This window comes from Macaca mulatta, chromosome 6, assembly GCF_049350105.2.
Source record: "Macaca mulatta isolate MMU2019108-1 chromosome 6, T2T-MMU8v2.0, whole genome shotgun sequence".
NCBI classification, from domain to species: Eukaryota; Metazoa; Chordata; class Mammalia; order Primates; family Cercopithecidae; genus Macaca; species Macaca mulatta.
Genome location: NC_133411.1, coordinates 142,644,312 through 142,666,377, shown reverse-complemented (window position 1 = coordinate 142,666,377; position 22,066 = coordinate 142,644,312). Strand labels below are relative to the sequence as shown.

The window sequence follows — 22,066 nt, the reverse complement described above, 5'->3', positions numbered from 1 at the left end:
AGGAGTCAGTTGTTAGAGTCACTTAATTAATTCCAAGATGTTGAAGGGCTGAGATGAGCAAGACTGGCTTAACATACTCTCAATGGCAGAGCAGTAATTGGCTGCTCCTGTAGATAAACATGGCCAGTGGCCTATCCCAGAGTTCTAGACACACCTGCAAGGGCTACTGGGCATGTCCTAGTGAATAGAGGAATTCGTGTCCAAAGTGGTTGGTGATTTCAGGATTCACAATCCTGGAGGGGAGATGAGTGGTTCTCAGCATTCCTAGGACTCCTGAGGTTTGGCTTAAACTGAATGCCATCACAGACAGTGCTCCTGGACCCAAAGCCATTTGCAAGGAAGGAGACAGAACTGTTAGGAAGAGGATGAAGGTTGGAGAGCTTAGTGCTGCCCTGCTCAGATGCAGGAGGAAATGGACACCATGGGTGCCTTGCCAGCATCCATCTCACCCTTCCCAGGTCCAGTAGCTTCATGGTCTGGGTGGACCTGATTGGCCCAAGTGAGTCAGGAAAATCCCACTCCCCACTTGCTGGAGGGATAGAGAGACAGAGATGGTCCAGTCAGAACAAAGCCTAGGGCTTTAGTTCAGTGGTCTCAGAAATGACACTTTCTTTCCCTTTGGATGTAAAAAGTGAAGCATGGAGTCCTGGTTGCTATTGGTGGCCATTTTGGGACCATGAGGAAAGCTGATCTGAAGATAAAATTAACACATGGAGGGCAGCAGAGCAGAGAGGATTACAAGGAAATGGAGCTGGACTTTCTGTACATACGAGTCCATAAATCCCTTTATCATTCAAGTCAGTTTGATTTGGCTTTTTTCATTCTTGCATCGAGTGCTCTCTAACTGACACACAGGGCCAGGACACGTTAGTTTCTAAGGATCCTCTCAGTCCTAAAAGTTGATTATTTGACTTTATAGTCTATGTTCTGGGGCTACAGCCCAAAGGAGGTGAAAATAAAAGTTTGGGGCTGTGACTTGAGGGCTAGTTCTCTGCTTGTTTAGAGGTTGGAATCTACAAGCTGACCTGTGCTGGGCACTTGTTTAGTCCAGTCACTGTAGTTCCCTTTAAAAGCATGGAAAGACCCTCTTTGCATTGTTGGGGCACTCAGGTCTAGAGGCTGGACTAGTCTGTGGTATGTTGGGGGTTAAGGGTGATCTAGATCTAGAAAAATCCAACCTGAAGATTTAGGTTCATTCTTCAAATGGTCTGTGGATTGGAAACTACTAGTGAAGAGAGAAAATTCTCTTTCCAAGTTGTGTTCTTGCCTCCCACAGTCAATTATCTGTAAGTCATTCAGCTCACTCTGGTACTTAAAATTGCACAGTTTCTTAGCCTGTGTGTCAGGGGAAGCCAAACAAACAGGCTTCCATTTTACAAATCCTCAGATGTTTCCACAAAGGCTCCCTTAACTGTCTCTGACAGTAAGAAAATTAATAGATGCAGCTGACAATGTGTAAAATGATTGTGTGTGTCGAGGTCTCAGAGGATAACATAATGTCTTCACTAGAAATGACTGGTGTGATGCGGACTAGTAGCACAGGAGATGGATGGCTAGAAAGCTTGCCATGGGTTAAATGCCATCATTACAGGCTCTTTCAATCAGTAAACAACTGTCAAGCACCTCCAGCCTGTCCAACACTGGGCCAGGTACCCAGGAATTCAGGCATTCTGGATGATGTTAAAAAGGGCAGAGCCTCCCTTGACCTTGAGGGGCTGCTGTGTCAAGCTTGGAAGAGAAGGTACACAAACCTAACAGCTAGGCCACATTTAAGGCTGTGTATATTCTAAGAAGTCTGGAAGAAGAAAACGATTGTTGGGAATCTGGGTTTTCTCAGGGGAAATGGGGCTTGAATTAGACTTCAAAGGAACTGAGCAAATCATTATTTGGACTGGAATTATGTATTATTGAATGAACCTTGAAGCAGCCATTCATTGGCTGGAGCTTGGAGATTTTATTTACCGAGAATGTTAGGATAAAATTTATTATAACAAGAATTGGCCTACCCTGTATTTGTCCTATATTTAAAACATGTAATTTTTCACAGTAACAGCAGAGAACATGAAATTTAAATGTAGGCTTCTTTATGGAGTCTTCGAAATGACTTTTCTTCCTGGATGGAATTGGACTATTGACTGTGTTAGGTTTGGAGGTGATTGAGCAAATAGTATTTTCTATTTGATCTTATTATATTTTAATCACATTGCAAGAAATGTCAGAATAGAACAAAATGAGAAACTTCACAAGCTCATATTTCATTATGAAGTCAGTTTGTGCAGAGCTTTGGGAGGGACCTCACTCACATTGATTTGCTGCGGTGATCAATTATGGCTTAGCTCTAACGGGATGAAGTCTGTGTGCAAGGAGCTTCCGCCATGCTGCGCCTGAAGGTCACTTCTCCACATCCCTCTGCCTGGAGCTGGCCGTGCTGTTCTCCGTTTTGTGGTGTGACTTGAATCTAGAGGTCAGTGGATGAAATACCACTCACCTTCTTCTGGTTCACTACCACACCAAGCCATCATGGCTGAGCAAATATTGCCTGTGGGCTGAATTATATTTTGAGATATTCATTTTTCTTGCTTGTTTTTCCTAAGTTTTCCCCCTCTTCCTTTTTCTCACTCTAGCAGGCAGCAGACTTGGGGTTTTGTTGCCTCAGCGGACCTGCATGGCCAGGCTGCAAGCAGAAGTCACCTGCCTGACTTCTTGTTGGCTTTTATTTTTTAAAAGCCCAAGACCATGGTATAGAATGGGATTTTGGGAAAACGACAGAGTGCACTGGGCAAGGAAGAGGCAGAGAGCTACCCCCATCACCCTTAAATGGAGATTGCCCTGACTGGACACTCCAGGTCAAGTGATAAGGCCCAAATGTGGTGCGTCTATAGAGATGGGGCTTCAGCCCTGGGGTCCCATTTTCTTGCACGATGGCATGGAGGCATCAGAGACCCACCAGTTGCACCAGACAGTGAAGGCCATGAGGAAGTCAGTGGCCAGTCAGTGACTCCTGGAAAGTAGAGGTTCTGCTCCCTTTCCAGGAACCACGTAATTCTGGTGAGACTGGAAGAGCAGGAGCCCTGAAATGACTCTGTGGCCCTTAGACATCTAGTGACTCTGTGGCTTCCATTCACCAATCCAGGGACTTGCAGTCAAGGCTGGCCATTCTGGTGTCCCTGTCCAACCTCCCCAAGGGCCTGATGCCTCTTTGGGGTACAGTCACGACAGGGCTGATGCTCTCAGGACCAACCTGTCTTTGCAAGCCCTGTGCAATCTCCAGGGACGGACCCTCTCTCTTGCTGTCCTCATAGACTGTCTGCGAGAACCAAGGAACCTGGATAGGGATGAAGTGGGAGCTGGAGAAAAAGTGCTCAGCCTGTTTGGTTTTTCCATAGCGGTCAAACATAAAACACATCTTGGCATCTAGTGTTTTCATTTTATGTGTTTTTGTTTGTTGTTTTTTGCCATCCTTATTAAACAGAGAAGCACAGTGGGAAACAAAAATGTCACCTCTCATCTCCTCTACAATAGAGTGTAGAATCATTTAGTGTTGAAATGGTGAACTGACTCAAGCTAGTAGTTCACGTGGCATCCAACAATGTTAAGTAGCCCTGTGTTTCCTTCAAAAATCTAAAATATCCCATGGCATCCTATGAATAGCTGCAGCACCCAGAGTGCCTTGGTACACAGTTAGAGAATCAGGGAAATAGGATTATATTGTACATATGTTTTTGTATATAGTTTAAAGCTTTTTGTATACTTGTATAGTGCTATATTTGTGTATATCACATAGTACTGGGCCCTATTGTTGGACTTTAAGGCCATTAACAAGTTTTCTCTGTTACAAACATTGCCATAATAAATAGCTTTGTAGATAAATATTTGAGCACATTTCTGAATTTTTTGGGGCAGGATACATTCCCAGAGTCGCATGAGTAGGTCAGAAGTAGTTACATGTTGAGATCGGTGCATACGAATTACCACATTTCGCTGAAAGGGCTGTGCCAAGTGATGCTCTCACTACGCATGTACAGGAGGGCCCATTTTCCATTCCACCTCTACCACTGAGTATTGGCATTCTTTTTAACCTCTGCCAGTCTGAGATTTGCTTGCTTAATTTGCATCTTCTTGGTTGTTAACAAACTTGAAGTTTTTCATATACTTATCAGTCTTTTCAGAATTTCCTGTTTATATCTTTTGCTCATTTTTCTATTGGACTATGTGATGGTTTTAAAACACACCTGCACATTTTTTGACTCTCCTCCTTTCAAAGGGTGGACCCTTATTCCCATCCCCTTGAATGGGGATTGGATTTAGCAATTTACTTCTGAATAACAGAATATGGTAGAAGTAAAAAGTGACTTCTAAGTCTAGCTCATAAAAGAACTTGCAGTTTCCACCCTCTGAAATAGTTTGCTTGAGGGGACAGTATCCACCATGTTGTGAGAACATTCAAGCAGCTCTCTGAAGAACTGAGGTCTGCTATCAGCGGCAGCGTCAACTTGCCAGCCAGCCACGCCTTCAGATGACTGCTCTGGTGGTGTCATCTTAACTGCAACCTTGTGGGAGACCGAGTCAGAACCACCCAGCTAAGCTCCTCCCAAAATGTTGATGCCTAGAACTGTGTGAAATAATACATGTTTATTGTTTCAAACAGCTAAATTTTGAGGGTAATCTGTAATGCTGCAATCTATAAATAATGCCGAGTATTTGTCTTTTCCTATTGACTTGTAAGGGATTTTTATTTATAAAGAATATCAATTACTTGTAGGCAAATGTCACAAATATCCCTTAGGATTTTTACTAAATCTGCATTGAATTTATACTTATTTTGGGAATAGGCAACATCTTTTCCTTTACTTGGGGAGAAGAGTGTTGGTTCTTCTTGTCCAGCAGCACAGATTGAAATATTCTTTTGTGCCCTGTAGTAAACTTACTTGTTTTATTTGTTTAGGTCTTGTCCTTCCCCACTTTCCTTAGGGCATTTTATATTTTTTGTTGATATTGTGAATCAGATTTATTTTTGTATTTTCTAATTGATTATTTATGATAAGACTACTTTAACAGTAACTAAAAATTGATGAATTCAGTGATATATCTATTCTCAACCTTCCTAGGTTCAATTCTTTGAATTATAGCTGCCATGTCTGTAGAATGGGAATAATAATTGCACATCCCTCAGTGAGTGGCTGATGAGGATGAAATCAGATAGTTGATGTAAAGGATTGACCTTAGTGCCTGGTACATGATAAGTACGTCCCATAAGTATTTGTTGCTACTGCTTTTATTCATAATCAAAGGAAATAAAAGCAAACATTACCTATACCGACTCCCTTGACTCAAAGTAACCAAACCGTGTATTAAGAGTGTGTGCATACAACATGCATAATGAGTTGTTTTACCAGCTCTCACAGGGCTCCAGGCTGCTCTCATTCCATAGCAGTGAGATTGACTGCCTTTCAAATGTGTCAAGCCCTTGGATTTAAAATCCTTGTAGGCGGTACAAATTAGTTAGCTGCATTTTATATTGTACATCTGTGGAGTTACCACCTCTTGACTTCAACATTCAAATTTATGTGGAAATCATGCAAACGACGCGTCCCTGAATCAACTAGAAGAGCCTCGGGTGTCTTTGTCTGAGGTCTTCACTGTCTCGCATCCCGAGCTCTGTGTTCCCAGCTCCTTCTACTCACTCCTCTGAGAGAAGCTCAGGGCACCCTAGGTTGTCCTCCACACCATGCCGAGTGCTCCATGAGGGTGGGGCTGCTGGAATCAGTTAACTCAGCAAACATGTAGCATGATGCCAAATCCATCTTTTCCTGTCTTAGCATTTAGCTAAGGCTTCTGAGGTGGAGAACTAAATTTCAGCTGCCAAGTATCCCACATTCTAAAGCAAGCCGTTAGACCTGGGCTGTCCAGTATTGTAGCCACCAATCACCATGTGCTATTGAGCGCTGAAATACAGCTAGTTCAAATTGAGATGCACTGCAGGCATAAAATACACTCTGGATTATGAAGACTTAGTATGGAAAAAAAGTAAAATATTCATTGATAAATGTTTATATTGATTACGCACCGAAATGACAACATCTTAGATATACTGAGCTAAAGAAAATTATTAAAATTAATTTTACCCCTTTATTCTTTTAATGTGGTTACTAGAAAATACGAAGTTACATACGAAGCTCACTGGGTTAGACCGTTTGTGCAGGATTTGATAAATGGGAGGGGCCTGGCAATTCTGGAGTTTCTGGGGGCAAATTGCCCAGGATTCCTGTAAGTCTGGTGAGTCAGATAGGGCTCCCGCTGAAAGAGAAGAGTTAGATGGGGGCCACTTGAGAGGGGCTTCACATGAGACCATTGTCTGGGGTGGTATGAGCTGACTCCTCTGTACATGGTAGATTCCCAGAAACTGCTTACTGAGGAGGTTCCAAAGTGGGCAGCAGGAGGAGGCATTAACCATACCAGAGGATTGCAAGAGAGAGACCCCACCCCCCAACACAACCCCCCAGGGATGGTGAAAGATCTGTTAGAAAAAAACCTCACCACAGTACCCACAGAAGAAAGGCTCAGGATATAGCACCTGCTATGTCCAGACAGCACCAATGACAAATCACAGCTCTACCCTCCCTGCCTCTATCCCGCACTCCCTCCCCCACCTCCATGCCGGAGGGCCAGGTGCATTCGGTGGGTGTGAGAAGAAGTGAAGACCAAGGTAGGGTGTGCAGAAGCCCCTGACAACCCCTCTTCCCATGGTGGGCTGGAACTAGGGGAAGGAAACCTTAAACTAGTCGAATTTAGAGCTTTAAAACTCTGACCAAAAGGCTATGCACTTATTACCCCATGATCTCTTCTCAACTAGCAGCCAGATTGAGCCTCTTAATATATGGGTCAAATCAGGTCCCTCCTCTGCTTGGAACCCCAGTGGCTTCTCTGCCACACAGAGTAAAAGCCACAGTCCTATAATGGCAGGGCTCCGTGTGAACTGGACCGGCAGACCCTCTCTGCTGCATCTTCTGCTCCTGCCCCTTCCACCTCACTCCTGCCACCCAGATTCCCTGGTGTCCCGGCACATCCCATCCCAGGACATTGTGCCTGCTCTTCCTCCTGCCCGAAATGCCTTGCCTGAGGTGTCTGTGCATCTCCTTTCCTCTCCTCCTACAGTCTTGACCCAAACACCACTATTCTCAGACTGACTAAAATTATAAACCCACTCTTGCCAGCTGCCTCCTCCCTACTTAACATGCTCTGCACTGTTTTGCTTACTGCCTGTGTATTCCACTAGAACGTAAGCTCTGTGAAGGCAAGAAGGTTGTTTTTGTTGTGTTGTATTTTGCTTCTTGTTTTGTTCATTGATGTGTTGCTGCAACCTGGGACATAGTAGGCATTCAGTAATATTTGTGATATGGATAAATGACAGTGACCAAACAGCTGTGAAATTTGCCAGAGATTTTCTCCCTTAGCAGGGAAGATGGGCTGAACACAGTTTGATGAAGAGAGATAGTTGTGAGAAAGAATAGGGTTGTTTTATGCTTATACCCACCAGGTGCTCCCCTTGGAGTCCAAAGCATTGTGGAAGGTGAGTCTCAGCTCCCAGTGCTAAGAACCAGTCCTCCTGTAAAGCAGAGAGCCGGCTGTGATCTACATGGGGAAGGGTGCTTTGGGTAGCAGTGCTGGGGCTGGATTTTGAAGATGCAAGTAGAAGGCCATCAGGCAGAAAAAGGGGAGTACACATTTATGTCAAGATTTGAGGTATGCTGAAATGTGGGTGAGGTCTAGGGTATGTGTGAGAGGTGGTGGGCAGGAGGAGGAGAGGATGTGAGGGTCTGATGGAAGAGGTGCTTGGGTTTTACTGCTTTGGGTTTGGGGCCATTTCTGAGCCCAGAGAGCTGGTGGAGGAAGGATAATGGTGGTATTCTGGCTATATCAGGTTGAGGGGCAGGTTTATTGCTGCTTTTATTGTCCCAGGACCAGCTCTTGGTCATCAGAATGTTTAGAGAAAATAAAAATGATATTTCCAGGCAACTGGGACAGAGTGAGGGTGCTAGCCTGGGTGTAGGTTGATAACAGCTCACAGCTGCATCCCTTTCTAGGAATTGCCCTTGGTCAAAAGGAACTGCATTGCTCAAGGGGTCATGGAAACTTGGAAAGAAATGGTTGCCAGAAGGAGGGAGTGATGGGCAGAGAAGGCAATCTGAGAGTTTCCCCTGGAGTTGGCAACACAGAGGTCATTGGTGACTTTGGCAGGAGGAGCCTATGAGGAAGGGTGAGGTCTGGCTTGCAGGGGGATGGAGACCATGTCACAGGCAATGAGGAAGAGCTGGAGCTAGGTCTTGAAGGAAGGGTAGGAAGTAGGGTATGGGAAGACCTGCCAGACAGAGTTGATAATGTACATGAAAGAACCCAGGCTAAAATAATCCAGTTTGATTTCAAGACGTGGGGGAAGGTGGGAGGGATGGCTGGAAAGGTGGATGGTGTCCAGGAATGTTTGTCTTAAATGGTAGGCTCTAGAGTTAGAGCAGAATCAACATGTTTTCACACGTCTGAGCTCCATTGGGCTCAGGATACTGCCCTTTAGTGGGCACTGGACATTTTGTCCCCAGAGCGTGGACCTAACACAGATTATTTTGACCATGGTCTCTTGGGCTTGGTGTTTATGAATGCAGACATAATGGGTTTTCTCAGGTGAGTCTCATTAAACTAGTTTAATTCCTTCATCAGTTCTCTATCCTGTCTAGTAAACTTATTTCTAATACTAATTTTACTAAAGTCATTTCAAAGAATTTAATTCTGTTTTGTGTAAACTATACAGGGAGAATTGAATACATCTATCAGACAGTATCCATTATAACTTCTGCCGTTGGGAATTTTTGTGTGGCCACTGTTTCTTTCAAATCCAATTTACATGGACAAATATTTGCAGATCTAAATTTCATTAAGACATTTTGATATATATGTGTGTGTATATATATATATCTTTTAGCTCTAACAAAGTGTACAGTGTGGAATTTTAATCATTGTCAGTTCTATTTCATAGAGATCATACCTTCTAATAAACTTCATTATGACTAGGATAAAAATAGATAGTTTATATTTATTTTCTTCACTCATTTATTACAAAATGATGAGTAGGCTCCCTGAGATGGTTCCGGTTTGCTCTCTTGCCCAGAGTTAGATGATGGAATTGTAAGTCGAATTCTCCTGTCTGACTCTGATTACTTCATGTGCTGTGTATAAGTTGCCTCCTCTGTTGGCATAACATGGGGCTGCAATATCCTCAGGGCACGAATGGTGCAGCAGAGCTTCCTGTCTGGGTTCCCCACTATTAGTCGTCATGCTAACACTCATAGCCATTTTCTTGTTGCATTCTCCTTTCTTATCCTATTTTATAGAGGCTGAAACTGCAGCTTAGAGAAGTTAAGGGGCATAACTGGGACTTGAACCTAGGCTTATCTGCATTTAAAGTCCATAGTTTAAACACTGGGCTGCACTACGGCTCACTGTATTGGTGTGCCCAGACAGCCACTCACTGCCTGATGCTATGCAGGAATGGGGAGGGTTGGTTATGGTCACAGAACGTCTGGGCCAGACCTTCCCTGTGACTACACACACATACACACACACACACACCCCAAATGTGGACACACAAAGACCCAGGGCAGAGAAGGGATAAGTCCAGGATCAAATAGTTATTGAGTGGTACAGCTGGCAGGACCCATGTGTCCAGTCCCCATGCCAGGCCCTAGTGAGAGTTACCACCTGGCTTAGCTCAGTTTCCCATATAAGTGTCTGTGAATCTTCTCCAGCTCACTGAGTGGCCAATTTGATGGGGGAACCAGGCAATGTGAGCCACCTGAGATTGGAGACTGCTGGGTCCCACCCTCCTTTATTTCAGTGGAGTCAGAAGAACAAGCATCAGTGATGAGGGCTGTTAGGTCACTGGCTGGAAGTAACCATGCCTGCCAGTGGACACATGCCATGTGGGGCTCTTGTGGCTCTCAGCAGGGTCCAGTTTTCTGGTTAGAAGGAGCCAAAATAACCCTCCAGATCTCATTTCCCTGTTTGCAAGATGCCGAGCAGGGAACAGAAGAGAAGGCTGCCCTTCAGTTTGTGGACTTGGGAGCAAGCCTGGATTGCCTTTATTGTGAAAAATGCATACAGGTAACTTTGGTCCTGGAATGACCACAAAAAGACTCTTTCTTTTTGTTGTTATAACATATTTACATTTTCTGATTATGTAAGGGAAGCTGGTTCATTGTGGTATAGTTTTCTTTTAAAGGGGTTATTTCTTAACAACCATTATACTTGGAATCATAATAGTATGAGAATCACAAAGAGGTCTTGTTTTTTCTTTTCTTTCTTGAAAACCCACATTCACATGAAGAAAGGAAGTGTGGGGCTCAGAGCACAGGAAAATACTGCAACTTGACCTCATTAGACGGGGAGAGAGCTGGTCGACTAGTAACAGGCTGTGGTGGCTTTTCTCTGTGTGGGATTCTGGGGTGTCTGTGCTGGCAGCACTGACCCTTGACCCCACTTCCCCCCATGACCCCTGCGGAGTAACAAATGATCACTGTTATATAGGCAGTGGAAGAGGACTTTCAAAATTCCACACTCACTTTTTCCACGAATGCTAGGAAAGGAAGCCATTTTATTTTATATTTTATTTTATTTTATTTTATTTATTTTAGACAGAGCCTCACTCTGTCACCTAGGCTGGAGTACAGTGGCACAATCTTAGCTCACTGCAACCTCTGCCTCCCGGGTTCAAGCGATTCTTCTGCCTCAGCCTCCCAAGTGGCTGAAATTACAGGCACCGGCCACCACTCCCGGCTAATTTTTGTATTTATAGTAGAGACGGGATTTTACCATGCTGGCCAGGCTGGTCTCAAACTCCTGACCTTATGAGAGGGGGATTGTGGCCAGACAAGTTACTGGGAAAACCCGTAGGCTCAGCCATAGCGCTGTTGCCTTTGCTGCCCTCTCTGTCACTCCCAGGGTCTGAGCCAGGGGCCCATAGTGCTGGGTTAATCATAAGCTGCTGACTTTGCTCTTTGAAGCTGGAGATAGATACTCCTTTGGTTTTTAAGATTCTACCCAAAATGAGGCCCACAACCAAGGATCCAGTCCTGATAGAGTGTTTTGAGCAGGTTGGGCAAAGGCAGGCCCAATCCCTTCACCTGTCTAGGTTTTTGGTTGCCGTTTCAGCCCCTTCCTTGGCTCAGCATCTCAGGTAGACAGCATCTCGAGTGTGCCTGGGAGGGCAGGGCTTGCAGGATACCCGCCAACGTTCTGGCAGCCTTTGCCATCCAGCCTCCATTAGCAGCAGAGACGGTGGAGAAGGGATAACATTGCTGACCTGCCAGTGAGTCTTCCTTTGTCTGATCCATTAGCAACTGATTTATCAGACTTGATGAGGTAAAGATTCCAAAACCCACCTGTGACTCCAAAAAGCTTTCAGCAGAAACAGTTGGTCTGTGCCCCTCTTGCAGAGAGCTTTGGGCAGAGAAAGAAGAAATTGCTGTTGTACCTCCCAAAAGCATTTCTTAAAAAGACTATTTATTCTAGATGCAGTCTATTTTGCCCGACACCTCTCAGACAGTCAATAATTCCAGTTTGTTTATGATTATCCTTGCTCCCTCCCCCTCCATCTGCTACCGGAATTTGTGCCTCTTGCTGCAGATGCCCCACTGAACGTGGGAGCATCTGTCTCTCTAATGACTGGCCATGGCAATCTTGCCTGTTCAATATGGCTAGATGAAGAAAACATTTAATTCCTACTATATGGGGAACTCCAAAGCCAGATTTGACAACTGTTCCATTGAACACTAGTATTTCACAATTTCCTTAGATAACAAAAAGTTACTCCCAGAGGAATATATTTACAAGATGGGAAGTTGATAACTAGGCCACTGGAATGACAAATGGTGCTGAAATACACTGTGTATTGACTTTGATGAACGTGCCTTGCCTTCTGTGACATAGAATTCTTCCAGAGTGCCTTGTTCGTAGCCCGAAGGGCCTGCAAAACTCTTAGTGAGAAGCAAGGGTTTGTGTCCTGTTTCCTGGGGTCTTCTTGGAGTTGAAGGAGCAAGGAGTGAGAGCTCTTGCTTGGGGGCCTTTGAGACAGGCTTGACTGGCAGGTAGGGCTTCTGAGTGGGGGAGAACCCTGAGGGCTGGGGGGAGAGGGAGCTGGGTCAGAAGAAGCTTCATGCAGAGGTGGGGTGCACATAGGGTGGTGAAGGATAGGAGGGCCTTGATAAGGGGCAAACTTGGGGGACAGGAAGGGTGAAGACATGCAAATTATTTTCTGCAGTGGAAGTGCAGAGTGGCCCACTGGAGTACTGGGCCGGGGAGGCTGCCCAGTGGGCAGAGGGAGGGATGCGTTCTCAGGGCTGTAGACTTCTGACCTCGGTCAGCATAGATCAGTGGTCACGTGTGGCAGGCAGAGGGCGGGGGTGTCTTGTGCCTCAGCCCTGCAGCCATGGAGGGAGAGCTTCCAGGACTAATTACAGGGGCGACCACTATTGAGGCCCACCCTGTGGCGGGCAGTGGGTCCCACATCTGGGGGTGTTTTAGTAGAAGAATCCCTAAGGCCAATGGCCATGTTAGGAGCTGGGGACAGGGAGGTGGCTGGGCTCCTTCAGGCCCCTGGAGGTGGGCTTCTCACACCCGCTTTAGGGACTTGTTTTCCCTCACGTTCCTCTCTCCTCATGGGCCGTGACCCGAGCCTGTGATTCAGAGGCACGTCTGCCCTCGCCCACGGTGATGCTCCTGCTGGTCCCAACCCTCTGACTGTCACTTTCGGCGCCACACCCTGGGGGGCCTGGGCTGTGATGGGAGGGAGGGAAGCTGGGAGTCAGAACATCTTTTTGTTTCATAAATGGCAGACGTCCTCAGAGGCCAGGGCAGTGAGGAAATGGGCACAGAAAGTGTGCAGTGATTCTCCAAAAAGCACCTTCCGCCAACATTTTGCTTTAATTCACCACTGCTTTGGGCTTTTTTTGAATAATTACTTTGTGGAGCAAGCACTTGCCCTGGATTTCGTAGATAATTAGTAGGTCAGGTTACCTACCAGAAAAATGATTTCTTAGGGTCCCTCTGGGTCCTGCACCTTCCAGTATTGTCCTCTCCTGGTGCCATTTTGTGAAAAATGTCACCTAACTCTGACTTGTTTTATGGCTCAAAATATGATTTTATCCATCTCATCCCCAGCTCACCCCTCCCATGAATCTTTAGTCAGCTCACACCGTAGTGGAGTGAATTCCTACAGACCTGGATTGGGAGCCCCCTGGGGAGAAGAGGATTTTGTGGCCTGTTCCCCTCTGCAGAACACATTTAACTTAAGAAGGAAGTGGATTAAAACATTTTCTTATGAGATTTTCACAATGTCACTTGAGCTGTTTTAATACCTGGTTTAAGCATTTCTGCCCTAAACCCTACTCAAGTCATTTCTAAGGCTCAGGGTGATTTAGTGATGATGCGATGCTTTTATTTCTGACACCTCCACCTCGCAACAGGACTGAGAAGGGTGGCAGTGATTGTGGGAGGGAAGAGCTTGACTGCCAGGTACATGCTATGAGGCTGGTTCCAGCTCTGTCCCCTCATCAGTGAAACAGGCCAGTAATCCCTGCTTTATCCCTTCCATGGGAGGTAACGGTGTGGGAGGCTTCGGAAAGGGCAAAATGTGAACATGTTATTAGGTGTCAGCATCATGTGTGTGGGCCTTGGTTCTTGCTTTCAGCCTGTGGCTGTTATTTCACTGAACAGCTGGACTCTTGAACAGGTTGTACACTGCCCAGAGGAGTTCAGCTGAGGGAGCAAATGGCTGAAATCCAGTCTTCACTGCAATATCAACTGTGGGCCCTGGGGACTGTATCTGCCCAGGGGCGTCACATTTTCTGGTTCATACAAAATAACAGGCTGGTTGGTGGCACTGGCTAGGAACCCTCAGGCTGGTCTCAGAGTGAAGCCTGGTCACTCAGAAGTCTATGCTTTCTGAATCCCTCCAAGAAAGTGTACCCATGCCTTAACTCCCTCCACTTTTGGCTTCTCATTTGCCACTTCCCTAAACCGTACCCCTGTCCCTGGTTCCCAGTGCCACTTCTCTGATGTTCATTCATCATTGCATTCCTTAAGGGATTCAGAGCTCAGCCAGTGGCTTCTGTCTGGCACTAACTGGTCAAGATCAACTCTTCTAACCTATTATCTACCTACAACCAACCCACTCCCAGAGAGCTTCCTCTGCCTCTGACCTGCATTTCCTCCTGCCGGAAGCACCAATTGTCCTGTCCTTGAGAGGGTGGGTCTGTGTTCATAGTCTTATGCATCTGCTCTTTACCCAAAGCCCCTAGGTTTGCATCTCTGGGCTTTGCATCTCTGACCCTGACTATTATGAGAGAGCTGCTCTTGGAACTGTCTCGCTCATATTCTCAATGCTCTCTCTCTCTCTCTCTCCTCTCTCTGTCTCTCTCTCTCTCTCTCTCTGCCTTCTCTTCCCTTCCAAATGCTTGAGTAGTCAGGGCTTGGGGCTGCTGCCCCCACCTTAGGAAGGCCTGACTGCATCAAGTCACGATGTGGAGTGTGCCTGTACTTCAGGAGAAACACATTAGGGCTGACTCTGCTGCCTCCAGCTGAGAGCAAAAACCTCCCAACCTAACCAGTCTGCCCAGCTCCCTCCCTGAGCATCTTGTGGGGAGGGGTTGCAAATCACCAGTTAGCAATTCAGGAACTCTCTTTTGTCTTATTTTGTGTGTGTGTGTGTGTGTGAGATGGAGTCACACTCTGTCACCCAGGCTGGAGTGCAGTGGCACCATCTCGGCTTACTGCAACCTCCGCCTCCTGGGTTCATGCAATTCTCCTGCCTCAGCCTCCAGAGTAGCTGGGACTACAGGCATGCACCACCATGCCCAGCTAATTTTTTGTATTTTTAGTAGAGACAGGGTTTCGCCATGTTAGTCAGGTTGGTCTCGAACTCCTGACCTCAAGTGATCCACCTGCCTTGGCCTCCCAAAGTGCTGGGATTACAAGTGTGAGCCACCACACCTGGCCTCTCTTTTGTCTCCTATGCTTAAATTCCTCCCAGCGACTTCACAAGAGCAGGGAGCAGTTGGTTGAAGAAGGGTTTGGGTTTTTTTTTCTTCTTCTTCTTCTTTTTTGAGACAGAGTCTCGCTCTGTCACCAGGCTGGAGTGCAGTGGCATGATCTCGGCTCACTGCAACCTCCACCTCCTGGGTTCAAGCGATTTTCCTGCCTCAGCCTCCTGGGTAGCTGGAACTACAGGTGCGTGCCACCACGCCCAGCTGATGTTTGTATTTTAGTAGAGATGGGGTTTTACCATGTTGGCCAGGATGGTCTCGATCTCTTGACCTCATGATCTGCCTGCCCCAGCCTCCCAAAGTGCTAGGATTACAGGCGTGAGCCACTGTGTCCGGCCTGGGTTTGGGTTTTCAAAACTGGGTGTATCAGCCATTTGATCCCCACTCATCACCCACTGGATCAATCTGTCTAAAACCATCCTCCAGAGCCAGTCCAACACCAGCCCCACTCCCAGCTGCCCTCAGGATGTAGGTGAGATCAGAAGGTAGGGAGAAGAGGGAGGAGGCAACCAAGGACACAGAGATGTTTCCCAGCAGCTCTTTAGGTGCTAATAAAATAAAAAGAAAATTAACCCAGATTCATTCTCTAATCGCTGATCTTATTAGAGCCTGATTACATAATCTAGCTTGGTTTACATACTCTCTTAACCTGTTTTTTTAATTGGCAATAATAGACTTTGGGAGCCTCATGTTGGATTCATACATCTGGCTGGGATGGGTAGGCTGAGCCAATTTACCGTGAGCATGAATCTGGGAGAACCTGAGGTCTCTGTACAATGAGAGGTTGCTACTAACAGTTCTTACTCTGGGTTATGGGATTTGCCATCAGGATTGATTAGCATTTCAATAAAGGGTTGCTAAATTACCAGGTGCCACAGCTCTGATGGAATCACTAGATTTGGGTTCTCTGGAGTAGTACTTTAGCTTCCACAGGCCTGCCAAAGCTAGCTGAAGTTAGGAAGGAAAACTCAAATTTTTAAATTAAGAATAATTTGCTTGGCAAATTTAGTGCAATGATCTGTCCCTGTGCCCTAGGGTTCTCAGCCCTGCTTTCACTGTGCCTACTGCTGCAGAGGGCAGGAGGTCACAGGCACCAAAGCAGGCCTGCAGGAGAAGGTCCACCTTAGAGCAATAGAAACAACAGGCAGGGGTAGCATGAGGCCGATCAGCCACAGCCTCTAGGCTGGGTGCTCTATGGCCAAAGAGAAGCTTCTCATCTCCCCTCACAGTGCTCCTGGTGGCCAGGAGGAGTCACTGGGGGCATTTTCTCCAAGTCCATCAGGATGCCTGGGTCAGTTAACAAGCACACTTAAGTATGCTTGCTATTTCATCCCCCTGGATGAATATCCTGAATGAGTATTCTCTCATCTGCCAGCTATTCTCAGAGCTAACTCAGGTAGTTTAGCAGTGGACAATGACTGGCCACTGTTATTTTCAATGGTTAGATTTGCTGTTTTAGGCAAAAACATTTAGACAATTAGAATAGACCTAAATGTCTATCCAGTTTCTGTTTGCTTTCCTGGTGAAAATGCAATCGTTTTTTGTATACTGGCAATGTCTTTTTTGCCATACCAGTTTTCTGTCTATTCTGGTTCTTGTTCATTTAGCTTATAATTGGTGTTTCATTTGGTTGTTGTGAGCAGTTTGTCTGGCTTTCTGAGCCAGAAATTATTTTTTCTGTCTGAGAAAAAAATTATTTTTTCTATCCAGAGTGAGATCCCTCACTCTGAAACCTTTCTGCTCACTATTTCTGGAAAGCACTTTTTCCAGATTCAGAAGACAAACTGATTTACATGATTCAGATATAAAGTGCATTTTTTTTTTTTGCTTTGTAAGTTTTCAATTTTCCTTCCTAAGAAATATGCAAATAGCTGTCTGCTTATGCCCGTCTGAGAGAAGGACAGGACCATGTAGTTTCATGAACTTTTGTTTATAATCTCCACTAGGCTAAAAAAGAGAAAGAGAATCACACACATACTTAAGTGTGCTTGCTAACTGATGTGCTTTTCCAAGTAATATATCGTATGCTTTTGAATCCGTGATTTGCAGATCTCAAATCCTTTGAAACACAGTGACAAGACAGCCTCTAGGACAAAGCCTCATTGTGAGGTTTTCAAGGATAATGGGGCTGTCTCAACTGAGTGGAGTCCTTAATATTAATTTTCTTTGCTTTATTTTCTCAGGTGTTAAAAAACTTGTTTTGCCTAATTTATTAGCATTCATTTCTAGGCTTTGAAAACTAATCCTACATTGAAAGGAGAGTTTTAAATTTGAAATATGAGGCCTGTATCATGGTTCCTTAAAATCATTAACTGTCCCTCCAATGTTAATTGCAGGTATATCCATCACGGGGAACTTGTTTGCCATTAACGTGAGGGGGATGCAAAAGCAAAATCTCCTGGAACCCCTGCAGGGGTAATGTTGTCACTCAAAACTTTGTTCTGGAATCGATCTAACCTCAGAAATGGGCTGTACTTATTGACAAAATGACAGTTCGTAGTTTTAACAAAGCTGACGAGTGGCAGTTTTAGCAAATGGAATGAAGTTGGTTTGTGGATGAATCTGCCAGGCAGCTCTGGCCCTGAGCAAAGTTCTTATGAATAAGTTTGAGGAGGCCAAGAGGTCAAAGGGCAGGGCAACCTGGAGTCCCTGTTTAATTCTACTTTTCTTCCAAGGATATAGTTTATTTGCAATTCAGCCCACCTGCTATAGGCTTGGCCCCCTTAGGGAAGGCAACATTTGTATCTATTTGGGTCTCTGGCTAAAAGAACATTAATCTATGTATATACTATGTGTGGATTTTTAAATTTTACACAGCCCTCTCCTCCCACCAGCAGCTTCTGTGGCTGACTTCTTATGTGCTTATTGAATTATGCACTATTGATTCCCTGCTAGAGCTGGTGGCTTTTCACTTTTGCCCTTATTCAGCTGTTTTGCCTGTTAAATTCTAATCTGGGTCTAAAACATTTTCCAATAAAGGCAAAGCTTGAGGATCATCCAGTTGGAAGGGAAGCTGGGTCTATAGGAGGTGCTCGGCGTATGTCCACTGAAAGGGCTTTGCCTGTGCTGAGGAGAAGGGCCCTCCCTCTGGAAACCTTTCTGCTCATGGCAGGATGGGCTAGCATTAAGTGTCTCTTTTTAAAAATAGGTTTCTAAAATAAGCACCCTTGGTTTCTTACAGGATGTCATCTTCCTGGTACAGATGGGAAGAAGGCCAGATCTGGCTCCTCATTCCTGAAAACAAACAGCCTTGACCCCAATGTTGATAGCAGTTCCTTGCCTCCAACTCCCAGCCTGTCCCTTCGATGGGCCAGGTAGTTTTCCATGGCGATGCAGACCAGGTATGGGAATATCCAATTCACTTTACTTTTCAATACTTTCAATCCAGGAAACACTTACTGAATGTTGGCTCTGTAAAATCACCATGGAAACCCAAGTGGAATCTTTAAAATACTCTAAGGAAATTGTTCCGAGTTCCCACATCCCACCGACACTTCAGTGAGCAGGAAGGGTGCATCTTAGTCCAGTGCATGCCTGCTTGCATTCAACCTGAATGGCAGAAAGGGGGAAACAGATGGAGGAAAATGTGTAAAGCTGATGATACGGCTTTTTGTCCTGGGTGGTGTAGTATTATGCTTCCAAGGAAGAAGGGTGAGCAGCCAGAGCTTTAATTTCCACTGGAGCAAAGAGATGAGTTTAGTCACAGCTGCCTCTGCTCAATGGTATCATCGCCCACACACTCTATACCAGGGCAGGACCTACAAAGCAATGTCGTGGTGCCTAGTGACAGCCTTGTCTGCAGCACCATGCGGCACAGCGGGGGCTGTGGGCTACAGAATCACAGAGCCTGGATTACAAGGGGCCCTTATCACGCAGCAGGAGCTGGGCTCATACCTGACACAAGGACTAGAAACCACAGAATCATGGTCCTGACTGGGGTCTTAGAGGAATGGGTAGATTCCATGTGGCTTGTTTTTAAGAAAGACAGAAGTTTCAACTGTGCTTAGAGAAGTTCCAACTTAGAAAAGGGGAAGATGTGGCTTTGGCATTTAAGTTCATTAGGATGGTTATAAATCTTTGGGTTCCAGGTGACTCCCCTTCCTCCTCCCAATCAAACTAGCTTTAAAGCATGAAGGAAATGTGCTGGTTCAGTGAATTAAAAAGTCCAGATGTAAGTTCAGGTGAGGACTGATCCAGGAACTGAATGATGTCACCAAAGACAGTTTCTTTCCTAGATGGGCCTCCGCTGGCTGCCAGCTGCTCCTAGGGCCATAGGCTTCTTCCTCTATGTCTGGCAGGGAGTAGAAACATTTGTATCTCAACTTTCCCAGCAGTCCCTGAGATTCACTTTGATTGAAGTGGCTGGGGTCACCTGACTACTCCTGAACCAATTGTTGGTGGACAGAAGGAGCTCATAAGCTCCATCTTTGGGGTATGGGAACCAAATGGAAATCAGGAGCTGTTGAAGCGGGTTAGATTCAGAAAGGCAGGCAATGAATATTCATCACCAAAAAGACATGGCTGAGTTTACCCAAAGCTTTGCCTGCTAGTATCTTGTTTACAGATAAGTATAATGAAAACAGGTTCTTCAATAGCAGTGGCTACCATTTATTTGAGAATTTACCATTAGATCTCACAGAAGACAATATGTAATCACTTCATGTGAATTGCATTATTTAGTTTTTACACAAATGCCTGACATTGTTATCTTCCATCATCATCAATCTTTTTGTACAGGTAGAGAAGCCAAGGTACAGAGAAGTGAATGGATTTGCCTAGAGTCACAAAGACAGCAAATAGTAGAACCAGCAGCTCAGTCCCTGGTCTGTGACTCCAAATCCGTGTATTTAAAGATACCGTACCAGAACCACTATGTTATACATATTGCAAGGTGAGGATTTTCCAACAACAAAGAGTTTGAATATTTTTTCGGGTTTTTCTCAAGAAATGCTCTCCAAATTCCTGGATTCCAGGCCTGTTCTTGTCATTAACCCACCTGAAGACCTTGGGTCTTTGCTTTCTCCCAGTCTCAGCTGCCTCACTTACAAAATGAGAGCTTGGACTCTACAGTCTCTCAGGTCTTTCCCACCTTCAACAATAGCCCAGGGCTCCCTGAGTCTGAGCTGTGCTTGGATTTTTTTCTCCTGAGAGGCAGAAGGAATTTTTTCCCCTGGTAGAGAGATGGCTCCTTTGATAGGCTCTTGTTTTTCCCCTAAATGAAAGAAATATTCAAATATTTTATTTGCTAATCTCAGAGAATTGAAAAGCCACAAACAGTCACACCCGGGGATGACTTTCTGGCGAGATGACGGTAGATCTGCCTGAAGGACATCACCAGGCAGTCCGGGGACTTTGATCTCCACTCTGCGCTCCTGTCATCCAGGCAGGTGCTCTGCCTGAACACCCCCAGCCTGCTGTGCTCCCTGTTCCTTCAGGGACACCAGAGAGCCCACATGGGTCTCCAGTTCATAGGATCAGATGAAAGTGCTAACCCCCTCACACCTCCTCAGCCTCCAGAGGAGGAAACAGTTTAATTTTCAGTAGCTTGTTCTGCCTATTATCTGGTTTTGCCATGGTGTCCTTTCCACCTTTCCGTCTCCTCAGGGTCAGCCCTCCGAGAGCTGAGGACCTTTCATGGTTGAGGGATAGCAGGTACCCACATACGTCAGTATGTTGCTCTGTATTACCAACTTGGTATTACTGCTGAAAGGATGCTCAGTGACAGTCACATCTGAGCTTTCACTTCCTCCAGTTATGTAGGTGTCTCTGTCACCAATCTTGAAAATAGCTTTTGTTTCCTTATATATCACCTCCCTTTTAATTTGGGGGACATTGATTTTTTTCTCTCTCTGTATACATCTCCCTTGTGGTTGTAAATGGCTGTGCCTAGCCAGCGTCAATGATGCCGTCAGGGCTTTGGGAAGCTGCGGCTTGGGGGCATGAGATGACACTTCTGATGGTGCCTGGGTGTGCCCGGCCACATGTCGGTCTGCTCAGCATACTCCACAGGGTGGCCTTGCTAGTTTCTTGGCATCATGTGGCCAACTGTCAGGATGATTGACTATGTTTGTGTTCAAAATTAATGAGCTGCTGTGTCACCATGTGGACCTGCCAAAGGTAAGAGGGTGCAGGGGTCCATAGCATCGATGTAGTGACCCCATGCAAGAAAGCCATGTGGGCAAAATGCTACATTCACATTTCCCTCCGGTGGGGCCCAGCACCAGTTCATGCAATGTTGGTCCTTCATGATGGAGGGCTGTTTGTCCTGGGGTGGTGATGCCTCTAGGGGGTGAAGAGTCATGCACTCTTTCAAAGTTGTGAGAAGCCAGTCTGAGTTCTGAAGCATGGTGCTGAATGTCTTCTTGAGGATAGAAACATCTCCTAAACAGTGTTTTACACTGCCCTCGGTCATGAGAGCTGGCAGGGAGAGGCGCCACTGGCTCCTCGTGCCATCCTGTGTTAGCTTTTGAGTGCATGGCCTGTAGACAAAGGAAGTGCCTGAGGCCACAGCACAGAGCGGGGAGTGTGGATACCTGAGTTTTACTGTGACAACCTTGACCCTCAGGTTTCCCACCTGGGCAGGGAGGCCTCTGTGGTCTTTTAGGGCTTTCTGGCTCTTGCTGTTCATTGTGTGATGGAGTGGATGCTCTTGGTCCTGTCTTGGCCACTTTTCTTGCCACTGCTCCCATTCCCTAGCCGCTGTGGGTGGTTGCTGCTCACAGGCTGTGGTTCTCTAGGAATCACCCTCTGCCAAGAAAGTTTTGCCACTTCCTCCACCCTTGCATGGGGAGACAGTCCATAGCCAGTGACTGAATAACAAGAAGACACAAAAGGCCAGGTCACTTTCCTCAAGGTGGGGCCGGCCTTGAGGGGCAGTTTGTGCTTCAGAGCATGCCACAGAGTTGACTGCAGCCAGACTCCAGCTGCAACCATGCCCTTGTTCTACCCGTCTTGCTCTTTCATCCCCCTTTCTTGAT

General features: G+C 45.9%; 1 long non-coding RNA gene across 1 annotated transcript in view; it reads left to right on the top strand.

The window, feature by feature from the left end:
• LOC144341535 (uncharacterized) overlaps positions 1-18,430 on the top strand; it is a 138,898-nt gene extending 120,468 nt beyond the window's left edge. The window contains exon 3 of the long non-coding RNA XR_013418525.1: positions 18,271-18,430. This is a non-coding gene — a long non-coding RNA (uncharacterized LOC144341535). The remainder of the gene's footprint in view (positions 1-18,270) is intronic.
• Positions 18,431-22,066: the final 3,636 nt, after the last annotated feature.